The following is a 13,498-nucleotide window of genomic DNA, read 5'->3' as shown; positions in this document are numbered from 1 at the left end:
CACAGGTGAGTCAAGCAGCAATGGGGGCAGTGTCAGTGCGTGGTCCATAGGCGTGGTTAAAAGACATTATTCTGTATGTATTTTTGTTAGTGTTTCACCTTTACACATCTGAAGCACGCACCATAATTGAAAGATGAATGCAAGTTCAAGTAATCAGTCACAAATACACTCTTACATTGTGAAACCTCAACTGGTTAATTCAGTCTTCCTGCAAATGCCTGTCTGTTTTTAAGGAGAGAAAAATAATTTAATCCTGCTTGGCGCAGCAGCCAGCAGGGCATAGTGACTTCTCTATTTATAATGCTATGACATCCCCTGCTTCTGCGACTGAGAAAGCACTTTAACTATGCAAGGCATTGATTGTAATGCGCACAGTATATAATGGTCACTCAAAGTGTCAATGCTTTGGCCGTAGAATGTCCCTCCCAAGTAATCTGAAATCATGGAAATACCACACAATCAAACTGAAAACATGGCAGTTATAGAGAGTCATGATAGAGCGGACAGAGTTCCCCAGAAACCACGGAGGGCTATAGGTCGTCGAGGGAAGTGTGATGCCAGGCACTTGGAAGCAGAGCACCTCCCACACTCACACCTAAGTGCCCTTCCATTTCTGGCACTTTGCACCTGTTTTAAGTTCTTCTTAGAGTTTCTTGTTGCTCAAATGGGTGTAATTTCTGTTATTTATAAGTTTCCGTAGTATTCATTGCTTGATTTTGACTAAATGAAAGTGTCACTTATCGTTGAAGAAAAGTCACTCATAATTACACTCAAACTTTGAAAATGTCACACATAGCAATCTGAAACCTTGGCAGCTATGGACAGAACAACCATGAAGGTTTAAATCAAACAAGCCTCTTTAGAGAATAGAGACCACTCACAGAAACGCAGCCACCCACCAAACGCTCCTAAGGGTCATAAACGCGAGGATGCGTGTTAAGAAAAGTGCACTCAGAAACAACGGATGAAACAACCATAAAAATCATTGTAGTGCAGCATGACGCTTTAGACTCTTCAGAGTACCTGTTTGCTGTTCAGAAAGTGCTGGCACTCTCCCATTCTATGTATTGCAGCAGTGCTGAGAAGTGCAGGTGTTCTTTCAAATAAGGAGCACTGCGTACCGGACAGTACCTCCCATTTAAAGCACGCGCGTTACTCTGACGTTACATTTCCATAGGAGTCATAGTATTGGAAATCTAGGACAGGAGTTGTGTGTCAAGGATGGAAACACACCGGGCCGAATTTACAAAGCATTTATACGAATACGCCATTCCAGAGCGCAAAGCCACTTATACAACTCAGGAAGATTATTTGGGCCCGCAGGTACAGCTGTATTTATTTACTCACACAGAGAATCCCTAAATGTCGGTATTCATAAACATTTTCTGATCCTCTTCGGGACTAGGAAAATTATAGGTATTTACGCCTGTTAGGGGTTTAAGTAAATCCACGTTCACGGTTGTAAAGTGAAAGGAACATCTCCCCAAGTCGCTGTGGTGAGCACAAGGCGTGCCTCAACAGTAAAAATAGATTTGCACCCATGGAGAAAAAAAAAGTTTGTTTACAGGGGCTTGTTTTTTTTTCTTGCAGACCAGAATATACATGTATATAATATTAGTGTGACTGGGTGTCGAGGTGTCACGCCTCATGATATATGAGAACATAGAGTTCACAGCTCTGCCTTTTGTCATAAAATCCGCTGCCAGGGTGTTCGCAGAGCACTCCTCACTATCCCGAGCTCATCTAAAGGGACGATCTACACGTGTCAAGTACCCAAACCCGGATGATTGATGCAGAAGATGTCTTCAGAAGTGCAGGCACTTTACAGCCAAGATAGTGCAAGCACTGCCTAGCTGGGATTCAAAGTGACTACATGAAGTAACACCTGACACATTGTCAGACAAAGACTCTGTGGAACCAGTCATAGACGCTCAGGGAGTGCTGGGATTTCCCCTCTATCCCAGGCTCTAAGAGTGAGACAGGTGTAGGCCTTGTAATGGGCGATGTCGAAGTGCAAGCATTCCCCTCCTATTAAGGTCACAATCACTCCTCCAGAACAGAAAGGGTTAAGGTGATTCCAGGGCCAGCTTTAGTGCTGATGGTGCCACAATCTTGTTTGGTGCCCCCAATGACGGGCTTCCTTCGCAGATTCTCTCACCACTACCCTCCAACAGTGCCCCTCATCATCTCTCCCTAGTCGTGAGGGGGTGACACCATGAGACACCGCACTGGGTGACACCAACCCTAGTGACGCCACTGGTTCCGCGAGCAGTAGGCTGAAAGGCAGAGATGAATCCACAAGCGTCAGCACTCGCAAACAGTGTCTTTTATCTTAAACTTTGCATAGTGCAGACGGTACTTGCTGGCGCTTCTCTTAGGAAACGCGGCTCTCAGTTTCAGCATAACATACCCTCACCCATGCTTCATTCCTCTTCTAATGCACACTTGGTTGTGTCCATGCTCCATCGCACGCGAGCGGCAGATGCTCTTTCTTGGTTCTCACTCCTCTTCTGTGTTCACCAGATGTAAACGACTCTACCTACGTGAGTGCAGGGTGAGCGGTGTGCCTGTGTGAGTCTACACTGCAGCACATTGAAGCCTGACCTTTTGCATTGCCAATGTTTGTTTTGTTTCCTTCTTAAGACTGTAAAATCCCCAATGATGTCCTTCCTTTCTAATCTTGGCTCTTGCTTCAGGAACAAAAAGACTTCCTTCAAAGCCATGTTGGCTGAGCTCTAGCCGGCAAACCACAGCGGGCGTGCTACGGTGATAGCTCTACAGAGGAACACTTCCTTCTAGTGCGTTGTGGATGGAAACTGTTGTGTGATATTTTAGAGGTAAATCACCTTCCACGCTACTCGTAGGATCTTCAACCTGCAATGATTTTTCAAGGGTTCCTTCTCTCCCACTATGATGCTTTAAGTGTCGCAACTCAAGACAGGGTAGGAGAGCTGCTCTGGGCACTCACACATGACACCAAAATGCTTCCGACAGAGACCCCGCTGCAGAGAGGATCCTTCCAAGCAAGCGTCCCCTCAGAGTGCAGCGTGAAAGGTGTCCCAAGAACCCACTGATCAGTAAAGCCCAGATAAGTTTTCAGTATGACAAATATGTAAATAATCACTCCTAAATTTCAGTAACTTGGTCTTATGCAAACTCATTGGAGAGGTCTTGAAAATCTGACTCAATTTTTACCTTTCAGGGGATCAAGAGCTCAGTCCTAAATATAACTATTACCTGCAGCCATTTAGATAGTAAATAGGATTTTAAAATTCATATAAACCAGAGCACGCAATGCTTACTGGGTGCTCTTGGTTTCAGGTGGTTGGCACTGGTACACATTTTTAGGAACCAGGAATGTTTTTCATCATCAGACGTTGGCCAGAACAAGAGAGAGAGAAAGTCAAAAAATGGAGAAAGAAGCATGAAGAGAAAGATATGAAAACAGTGACAAAGGAGGAAAACATGGTTGAAAAAGAACCTACAAGAGTGAAACAAAGAGAAATGAGGTGTTGTGTGGTGGAGGAATGAGGCATGAGGTGGAATTAAGTCTAAGCCACCTTAGTTTGCAGCAAACCCATTATTCAGCAGTGGCAGCGGGAAGAAAAAATGAGTTTGATTACATTCTTGTTTTAAACAAAATAAGCACTGAGAACATAACAGTTTTTGTTGGACCAATCACTTTCCACTTTTATACCATTGACAAATTTCTTAAAGTGGGAGTTAATGTTCAAAGGAGAAACCCCTTCAGGGAAGTGCAGAAATGGAATGTCATGAGAGCCTGGGCATTGATGATCCTACTGGAGAAGGCTTTATTATGGGACATAAACAAAGAATGAGCAACATTTGGTTTATTAAACTTTACACATTTTTGTTATTGTTGTCACAGTCACAAGTAAATCCAGGGGAGCCAGATCCATGCCAGATTTTCAGGATATCCATCCAGGACGCAATTACTTAAAAAATGATGTAAGCCATATATGTAGGTTTGGGATTTTCTGAGAGTTTTACACAGAGCTGACACACCTGGACCTAAGGTGGACACCCCGGTGACAGAGAAAGTGTGCCAGTACGTGGCTGTCACAATTCATCTCGATTTTTTATCCATGAAACGAAATTCTCTACCTACCCGACTCCTTTACATACAGAAAAGGTTGGCATATGGGCCGCCTGCTGCTGAAACCTTCCAGGGAGTCAGAAACATTTAGATTTTAGAGGAGTCCTATATAAGATTGTCAGATATGTCTTGTTCGCAGGTGGGGGGAGGGCAGAGCCCTGTTAGTGCATGGGCAAAGTGGGCAATTGCCAAGGTACCCCCTCATTGCAAGCAGCCCCTTGTAAAGCGCGGCCTCTCTCCAGCTACCGCTTCCCTTCCCTCCCTTTCTTTCCCTTCCCTTCCCTCCCTTTCTTTCCCTTCCCTTCCCTTCCCTTCCCTTCCCTTTCCTTTCCTTTCCTTTCTCTCTATCTCATGTCGGTCTACCTCACCTCTCTCTCACAATCACACCCCACCTCGCTCTCTCTCTCTCTCTCAAACACATTCCTTTGCACCCACCTTTTCTACCTCTCACGGGCTCACCATACTCCCCCTCTCTATCACTCTTTCTGTCTATATCTACCTCTGCGCCTCTCGACACCCTCTCCTTGCCTCACTTTGCTCAACCTCGCCCCCCTCTCTGCACCTCACCTTATTTGTTCATCTCAGCGTCCTCTATCTGTCTTCCTTCTGCTTTACATCTGTCTCTCATCAGATTTCTTTCTATACCTCAACTCTATTTCTTACTCTCTCTATTCCTCTCTATACTGCACACTACCTTCCTTCCTCTCTTTTAACCTACAGATCCCTCACTACTTATCTCTACACCAATCTTCTGCTTAACTTCTCACTTTACCTCTCGTTTAATTTGTTCTGAATCTTTTCCCTCTACCTCCCCTTTCTCAACAGCTTACTCCTTTCTCGCTACTTCTGTTTTTCACTTTTTTTCCATCCTTACCTCAATTCTCTCTCTCTCTTTCTTATCGGTCTTTATTTGAACCTACCTTCTATGCCACACCTCTTTCTCTATTTGAAATGCTTTACTGTGTAGAATGCATATTTTTCTCTCGCCTTCTCCCATCTCACTAAACTATCTTCTCTACTGATGTGTCTCTATATACTTCACATATTGTACCACTCTCTGTGCCTCACCACTCTTACTCTACCCTTGAATCATTCCCTACTTCTCCCACTACCTAACCTCTCTACTGGTCTATCACTATCTCCCCAACCTTGGCTCTAATTTGCGGCTCTTTCTACGTTTCCCTAAATCACCATATCTCCGCTCGCTCTTTCTACATCTCCTTCTACTTATCTCTAGCTCTCTCTTAAATACTTTCCTTCTCTACCTCCTTCTAAACTGTTCCATATCTCCACACCTACCTCTTTCTCTTACTACCTCTCTCTATAAATTTTTCAGCTACCTCAGATGTATATCTTTACTTCACGCCTCTCCCTACCTCTGTACGCCATCTTTATTTCTGTCTCTTTTTTTCTTCTATACATGGCGTTCTCATTAATTTGCTGTACATCTCCAGTTTCCTGCCCCCTTGCCTTCCCTTTACTCAACAGAACTAGTGTCACTGTCAGCCAGAGAAGTATACTAATAGAACGAGGAGATGAGGGCCAATATGGCGATAGATAATTAATGCTAGGATTATAACGATTTTATTTGATGAATGATAAACATTCACAGGCTTTGATTTTCATTCCCGCAGGAGCATGCCACCTGTACAGGGAACATTTTTGTGCTTACAAACACCTCTCATTTATAGCTAAATTTCAAGAGCTAAGTGAATAGATTGCATTGTAATAATATGCACATGTTTCTCATTGTAATAGTATGCACTACTCAACTAGTGCATGGCATTACACGACCACCACTCCACCAAGTCTCCTTTACCATATCCTTCCTACATTTGGAGAAGAGGCTGGTGAGCAACTGAAGTCCCCATAAAGTATTGTTGTTGTAATAAAAAAAAATTGCAAGCGCACAAAACCAAATAGGTCTTTCAATGCTTGTTCAAGCTTATAATTACCGCTATTTGCCTGGTGTACTCTGGACAGCCTGAACTTTGAGCTGTAATTGTGTGCTTTGGTTTCTGAAAGTTTAATATGTAAATTATTTTTATTGCATAATGATAGCTTGAATACACTGAAAATAAGTAATCTATCAAATTAATTCCAAACAAGGACCCCCAAAATAGGCCTTGCCATGGCACTAGGGCCTAATTTGTGCCAGTGTTTTCAGGTGCTCGGCACTGGCACTTATTTTTAAATACCAGATCTTACTTAAAGAGTACACCACAGGATGGCGCTCTCAGCATTTGTTTTGGCACAGCATGCATGTTTAGCAGTTCAGCGTGTTACAAAAACTTGTACTTCCAGACGATCCCTACCACTTGGTGTGACCTGCAGTAGTCAAAATGCAACATTTTTTGAGCGTAATGGTTAGTAGGTAACGCTGACACTGGCACTCGGCGGCAGTTGTGGGTAGTGCCACCTCTAGTAGAATCTCTTGGGCCCTGGCACATGTATGTTTACACATAAAGCACAGTCTGGGACACAACCATCCTTAAGATGTCAAAGGGGATGATACTTATTAAGGAGCAGGTGGTTCGAAAAGATGCTCACGTGCAAGGGTTAACAGCATCAAAGCATTTTAATGGAGTCACCCACCATCGGTTTTAATGATTAATACATTGTTTTATCTAAAGTTCCTCTGTCTCTGGACAAATACACGCTCCTCCCCTTTGGCTCCAATGTCCCCACCCCTTTTACCCAAAATTGTTGTATTATGCTGCAGTATCTTCTTGTTGAAGTCCTTTGAGTTCTGTAGTGTGCGCTGCCTTTCATTTAACCCCCCCCCCCCCCCCCCGAGCTTGAGTGCTAAATGCACCTCCTAGTAACACCTTCCTGAGTAGGGCTTTAATTAGGACTACTAACAAAAACCTCCATTCTTTATTACCTGATTTCTGCAAGGCAGGAACCATATAAATCGGGTTAAACCAAATCAGTTTGGACTTGAATTATATAAATTTGAGGCTCAAGACCGGCTTTCTTGAGCGTGTTCAAGTTTGAAGAGCTATTGTAGACAATCCAAATATGAACAGCGGGTTTCGGGTCAGCCATTGCTTACAATTGGTCGGCTTTCTTGTCACTTTCATTTGCTTGCTTCGTATTCAATGGTTTTCCTTCTTCTTCCAGTGTTTCACCATCTCCTGAAGCACAGCTTCTTCACAATCTTTTTGATTGGATAACTTGTATTCTTCTTCTGTCAGACTCAGGGAACAATGTTTTTAGGTCGAGCCTGGGCAGCGCATGCGCTGCTCTGTGAGGCATGCTGTATTCAGGTAGAGGCTTCAAGCTCCGCCCACTCTCAGCCCACATTTTTCATTTGCTTGTGTCATCGCAACTGTAAACTGTGGCTGTTCATTGGTCAAAAGGCTTCGTAGTCCCTCCTTAGTACCTCCTTGTCTCATTTTGTAACCTCCTATTGCGACACCCCCTGTTACATGTGTTGTTGCTCAGTAGCCTTTAATTACAGCGTCCAGGCACTATTTTCTCATATCGCTGTGTCCTGCCTGCTGTTGCAGGCAGGACACAAGCTCTCCTTACGTTTTTTTTTTATTGCACGCATTTTCAATGCAATAGGTCTGGCATTTGCAAGAGTTTAAGCTATTGGCATTGTAATGACAATGACTTTTATTTATCTGTTTTAATAACAACACATACATAAAAGGCATTGTCATTTACAATCCCAATAGCTCAAACTCTCATAAATGTTAGCCCTATTACTTTGAAAATGGTTGTTTCTTTTGCTTTCAGCCGTCTGTGGGAGTGCATGTGTTTTTTCCCTCTTCCCTCTTGTGATGGTTTAACCCTAACATTCCTGTCCTGTGCTCCCCATGTTGCAACCCCCCAGCTTGTCTATTGCTTCCCCCGCTGTCTCCATCCTTCTTGGGTTTTTTTTGATTTTTTGTGAACGATTTCTTAACGTTTTTAATTTAAACCCCGTCCCACCACTTAGGTTGCTCCCACAGCCCTCTTCGTAGTTAATCTTGCCATTGGTTACTCGCCCCACCTGTCCACCAATACTCCTCTGCCTCACCCTGCCAAATCTTTTCTGCATCTGTAGTATTTCTTTTATTTCTCTCTACAGGAAGTCGAGGTAGCTGCAGGATGCTGCCGGGCTTCTCCTATTTGAAAAAATAAGGTGATGCCCATTTAACTTATGGTTTATTTTTCTTCACTGCTCCAAGACTGAGATCCACTAACTTGGGCATCTGGGAATATGAAATGAAAAAAAGTCACTTATGTCATGCTAGATGTCTGGCATGTGTGGTGATGCGTGCACATGAATACGCCATCACACTGGGTCTCCATGCAAAAGCTTTGGCAAAGCCAGTAGGGATGCATCTAAAGCCAAAAGGCGTGACCTGTTATCTTTGGTAATACTTGTTAAATCTTGAGTTGTGGGGAGTGTATGCGGATGCCTTTAAGTCATGGAAAAAAAGATCCTAATGCTGTGGGGTTCATAGAGAGAAGGCCTAGCTTCATGGTACTGCACATGGAGGCTGAGGCAAGGTTGTGTTGAAAAGCACATTGTTTTGAAAGCTGAATATTCAGAATCTTCCTGGCCAGAGAAAGATTCAGGCGCTGAAGGAAGTGCTCGCTAAACCTGACAGCACAGTTGAAGATAATCCATCCATCCTCAAAATCCAATCATTGTTAGGCGGATCAGTGTTTGTTTACTTCCTTCTTGCAAGATAGTGGAATTTCCCATAAATGCCCTTTCCCAGCAACATTTAGAAGCTGGATTGCGAAATATATGGCCCTCTGCCGCCTGGACTTGGACAAATCGGATTGGTTGATATGTGTCACGTGCATCTCACACGGGGGCTATAAAGCACGTAGTGCTGTTGTGCAGTCCCAACTTTCTGACAGAAAGTAGGTTCTGGAAGACGTTTGCTTCGCATCTGACATGTAAGTTTTCATACATCATCAGTCTCCCCATTACTATGACTATTTACATAGCGCTTCCTACTTCCTTGTGGTGTGCCAAGGAGCATAAGTGAGAGGGGTAGCCCGCTGCGCCGTGGGGTAGCGCTTGCTTGGTAGCGTTGTACTTGCCGTGACCCTATGTGAGAAGCGTCGTGGTGTCGTGCGTGAGTGACCAGAGAGGTGCTCTTACATTGGCTTTGAAGGCAGCGCTTTCCCCATGGAGGAGGAAGTCTAAGAGATAGACAATCTCCAGCCATGATTGTCCTTCCTCAGCAGGTTAAACACTTGCTGCAGATCTCAGAAGTCAGAAGTGCCCCTGACCATATATAATCCACCCTCGCTCTGGGTCTATTGCCCGGGGACGCTTGTTTGTTAGAAAGTCAGACCCTACATAACTATATAACTTAAATATATATCTTTTAAACCTCTGCCCCAAAGAAAGTGCCAGCAGGGGCAAATGTTTTAGTAAATTTGTTCTAGCTCACTTTATTGAATTTTAAATATTTTACAGGTTAATGCACCTGCTTTGGAGATATTTGTGTCCCAGCAATTTCCAGGAAGTATTAATAGTAAGTTAACTTGGGTGGGTAATACACTTGATGGGGCCATCTGGGGGATGTCTAGTAACAGGTTGGGCTCATCATAAAATAAAAGGTTAAAGAGCCTGCCAGAAAGCAGAACAATCTACAGTGCCGGTCAAAGATGTGGGTTTTATCTGGACATCTCAGTGGGTTACTCATTTTGCTGCAGAGATCCCCGTGTAACCTTCATGTAACAAGTTAAAATTGTCACAACATACGGGTGGTTCAATTATTCAACATATGTTTTAATTGCATTATTCTAAAGTGGTTGGAAATTGCTCCCTTGGTCAGTAATAAAAACGTATTAATACATCCTACAAAAGTAGTTCATAATGTAGTTAGTCCAATAGAAATGTCTGTCCTTACAGTGCATGCATGTCCATTACATGTTGATTTGGAAAACTAATCCCCCCCCCCCCCCTCCAAATCATGGTTTAGCTCACGTACTGGTGAAGTAACAATCGAATACCTTTCTTTCCTTGCTGGCATGGTTATCAAAGTGTTAAAGTTCCAGCTAGCTCTCAGCTGGGACTGCAACAATAGGAGTGCCGCTGGCCCTTTAAGTGGTGCATTTGTATTGGGCCAGTTGCCTAGAACTGAAGACAAGCAGGGCCGGTCCTAGGATATGTGGGGCCCCGGGCAGGATAGGAACATGTGAGGCCCCTAAGCAGAGACCACGCGGAATCGGATCGGGCCGGCTAAAGAAAGGGTTTTTTTGTGTGTTTTTTTTAATAATTAAAATTAAACCAAACTGCACACCCTCGACTGGGTTTTGTCAAGGGTTGTTAGCTGTGTAAGCTAAATGAGCAACAACAATAAATTGTTTTCCTTTCACCTTGTTGCGTTGATCAATTAGTAGCTCTTTCACACACATTTGCATAGAATCACAACTGGAATGCAGGACCATTGCTCTTTGTGCTCTGCAGAGAGGCCATATTTTGAATGATCATGTAATCTGAACACCTTTTTAACAGACAGACAGGCATAATGTGAAAGTTGTATTGCCTTCATCCTCAACTCCGAAGTGCTGAACTGTAGCCTGTAATAAACACCTGGAGGCGACAGTACAAAGGGTGCATCATCCAAGAGTAATATGCTGTGAAATAAAATACAGTAACACACATGCTGGAAATAGCTAGCACTCTTGAGGAAATCAAGATTAATTAAAGCATGTGAAATATGAACAGGAACAAAATCACTGCATTGTTTTACCCTAACATCAGGACCACTGGAATTATGTGGCAGGGTGAGTAAATTATGCGGCATGAAAATGCAAATTATGCGGCATAATCCGGCACATTTTGAAATAGTATTACTTCATTTTTTTGCCATTTTTAAACTTGGTAACACTGTTTGGGAACCGGTTGCACCCCATTAGTACCAATTTAACACCCAAATTTAGCCGTGAGAAATAGGAAGTTGACTATTCCAGCTTTTCAAAGGGCCTTCCCACATGCGCAAGACGTGTTGCTGCGTTTTTAGCAACTTTTGAACTGTTTGAGATAGAAAGCAATTTTCTTGTTAAAATCTGTAGATTATGCAGCAGATGATGGATTATGTGGCAAATGCGTCAAATGCATAATTGTGCAGAAATTGCTGCACAATCGCATTATTCCAGTGGCCCTGCCTAAGATGCAGCATCAGACTGGGAAAGAAAATAGGCCCCAGTACCAAAATAAAAGGGGCACCCATTAGTGAGTTCGTTAGCTAGAAAAGTGTCTCATGTTTGCAAACTAGGGTAGTTTTAAACTTGTAAAGACTTGCTGTATAAGTTTTTTGTAAGGTATGGAAAACTGCACTGATTTTAGTTTTCTGCAGGCAATAAAAGCTTTAATATCATGAAAATCAACAGTAAAAACTGGCTCACCTGACCATAAAGCAGGTCAACAACTAGCCAAAGAAACCACCAACATACTGACCTGACAGCAGGGCTCTAAGTGGGATGAAAAAACTAGGGGGGTCTTTCACAGGGGCATGCTAATGTAGTTAAGGGAGTGGCTTAAAAACATGTAAGCTATATAAATCTATACTTAGCATAGTGCGCCGCCCAACTGGTATTTTGCTGCTTCTGTCATTGCTTCAAGATAAATATTACAACAAGTAAAATTACACCTATAACACGCCAGTACTATTGGCTTTGTCAGTGATTATCAGTTGCATACGATAAATAAGCAACATCTTCGGCTTCCTTGTTTATAATATCGAAAATGCTCCAGTTCTGACATGATGAGACTGTGAAAGAATTATAACGAGTGTTGTTGAAGTTGCATTAAAGGCAGCAGAGAGTTGTGCTGCTGCAGAGTTAATATTTGTGTTTTCACTCTGAGGGTGACTGTAAAAATGGAGAGCGACCCGTCTCATCACCTGCTTTTCTGAACTTTCATTTGTTTTGCAGACACTAGATTAATGTTTTTGCAGGAAAAATTAAGGCCCCTTTTCAATGTCCATATTAATTTAATACCAGGTCTAAGACTCGAGTAACCCAGCAGACGTTAAACTCTGCTCCATCCACTTTTGCATGCTGATACTGCTCCTCTGCATGCACCTCTTGTCCTGGTCTCGTTGCCATACTCACACCTATCTGCTCTAAATCCCCCCCCCCCCCCCCTGTTATTCACTCCCTGCTCCCTTTCCAGGTGTCCTAGGTGAGGAGTTTCCATTGTGATGCGCCGCCATTCTTTTGCTCTGCGCCCAGCAGGATATTCTGCCTTTCATTCAAACAGGGGCAGGGCGTACTTCCCAGGCAAAGGCCCTTTAATTAACTTTCTAATCACTGTCATCGACATGCAGATGCAGCCATTAGGCCCACAGAGACAGGCCTGCAGGGGAGAGTGATAAAAAAAGAAATGTAATCTCTTGGGGGGCCCCCTGGGCCTCGGAACTCTGGAGTCATTAACTGCGCGAGGCCCCAAGGCTGCCAGCAGGCGCTGGGGCCCTGGGCAGCTGCCCATGCTGCCCATGCCTAGCGCCGGCCCTGAAGACAAGGGACCCTCCCTTACGTGCTGCGCCTTCCTGCTCTGTACACACACTAGGGGAAGTCCGGGCATCTGGTGGTGTCAGCAATTTGCAGCAGGACATGGTCAGCACATTTCTTTTTTTTGGGAGGGGGGAGTTTTATATGGCGCGAACTCAACCCGAAGATTTCAGAGCGCTTTACATGAGCACCAGTTGTAATACAAACGGACACATTCATTCTTTTTGGTAGGCACTGAGCGATTACGTGATTTGCCCAGAATCACAGGATGTTGAGCCGAGGACGCCGAGACTCGAACCTGGTTCCCCAGCTGGCCAGGATGCTGAATCCCGTTCAATAATAGCTACCGACCCAGGGTGAGGATGGATCCCCCTGAGGGCAGGGCCGGACTGGGAACCGATACAGGCTCTGGCAAACTGCTCGGCCGGCCCCCGGGGGTAGCAGCCGAGCTGTTTAATAGGGCCGCTTTCGGCTGATTTTGTTACAGGGGGCCAATATTTTTGGTCCCCGGTAACAAAAAAACAGCCACCAGGTGCCCAAAGCCGGCCCCCACCCTGGCTGCCCACCGGGGAAATGCTAGGGGCCGCTACAGCCAGTCCGGCAAGGGTGAAGAGTCAAAGACTGATGGGAAAGGTGAAAGAGACACAGTGCTTAATTTGTGCCGGTGATTATAGGTGGTGGGCAGTGCCCTTCATTCTTGGGGACTGGGACTAATTTCTCATCATCAAACTTTGACCCAGAGCAAGAGAGAGAAATGCAGAAAAGGGAGAAAGAAGCAAGAGAGCAATTAAAAAATCATGACCAGGGAGAAAAGAGGGATAAAAACCATTGCACAAGGGTGAGATTCAAAACTAGACAGCCGTGGTATCCCAAAACCATGGCATTAGGTAGAGTGGGCTGCAGTCT

The 13,498-nt window shown here is 44.1% G+C and overlaps 1 protein-coding gene across 2 annotated transcripts in view; it reads left to right on the top strand.

The window, feature by feature from the left end:
* The window catches only part of LOC147673408 (C-reactive protein-like), a 93,522-nt gene that overhangs the window by 57,287 nt on the left and 22,737 nt on the right, over window positions 1–13,498 (top strand). The window contains exon 1 of one of the 2 annotated variants that reach the window (XM_086947271.1): window positions 8,936–9,019. The exons of the other annotated variant lie outside the window; for it this stretch is intronic. The gene's annotated coding sequence lies outside the window, so the exon portion shown is untranslated. Of the gene's footprint in view, window positions 1–8,935; window positions 9,020–13,498 lie in introns of those variants that run through there. 2 annotated transcript variants of the gene reach the window in all.

Source organism: Lissotriton vulgaris, chromosome 12, assembly GCF_964263255.1.
Source record: "Lissotriton vulgaris chromosome 12, aLisVul1.2, whole genome shotgun sequence".
In the NCBI taxonomy this organism is placed as follows: Eukaryota; Metazoa; Chordata; class Amphibia; order Caudata; family Salamandridae; genus Lissotriton; species Lissotriton vulgaris.
This window is presented reverse-complemented; position numbering and strand designations above follow the sequence as displayed.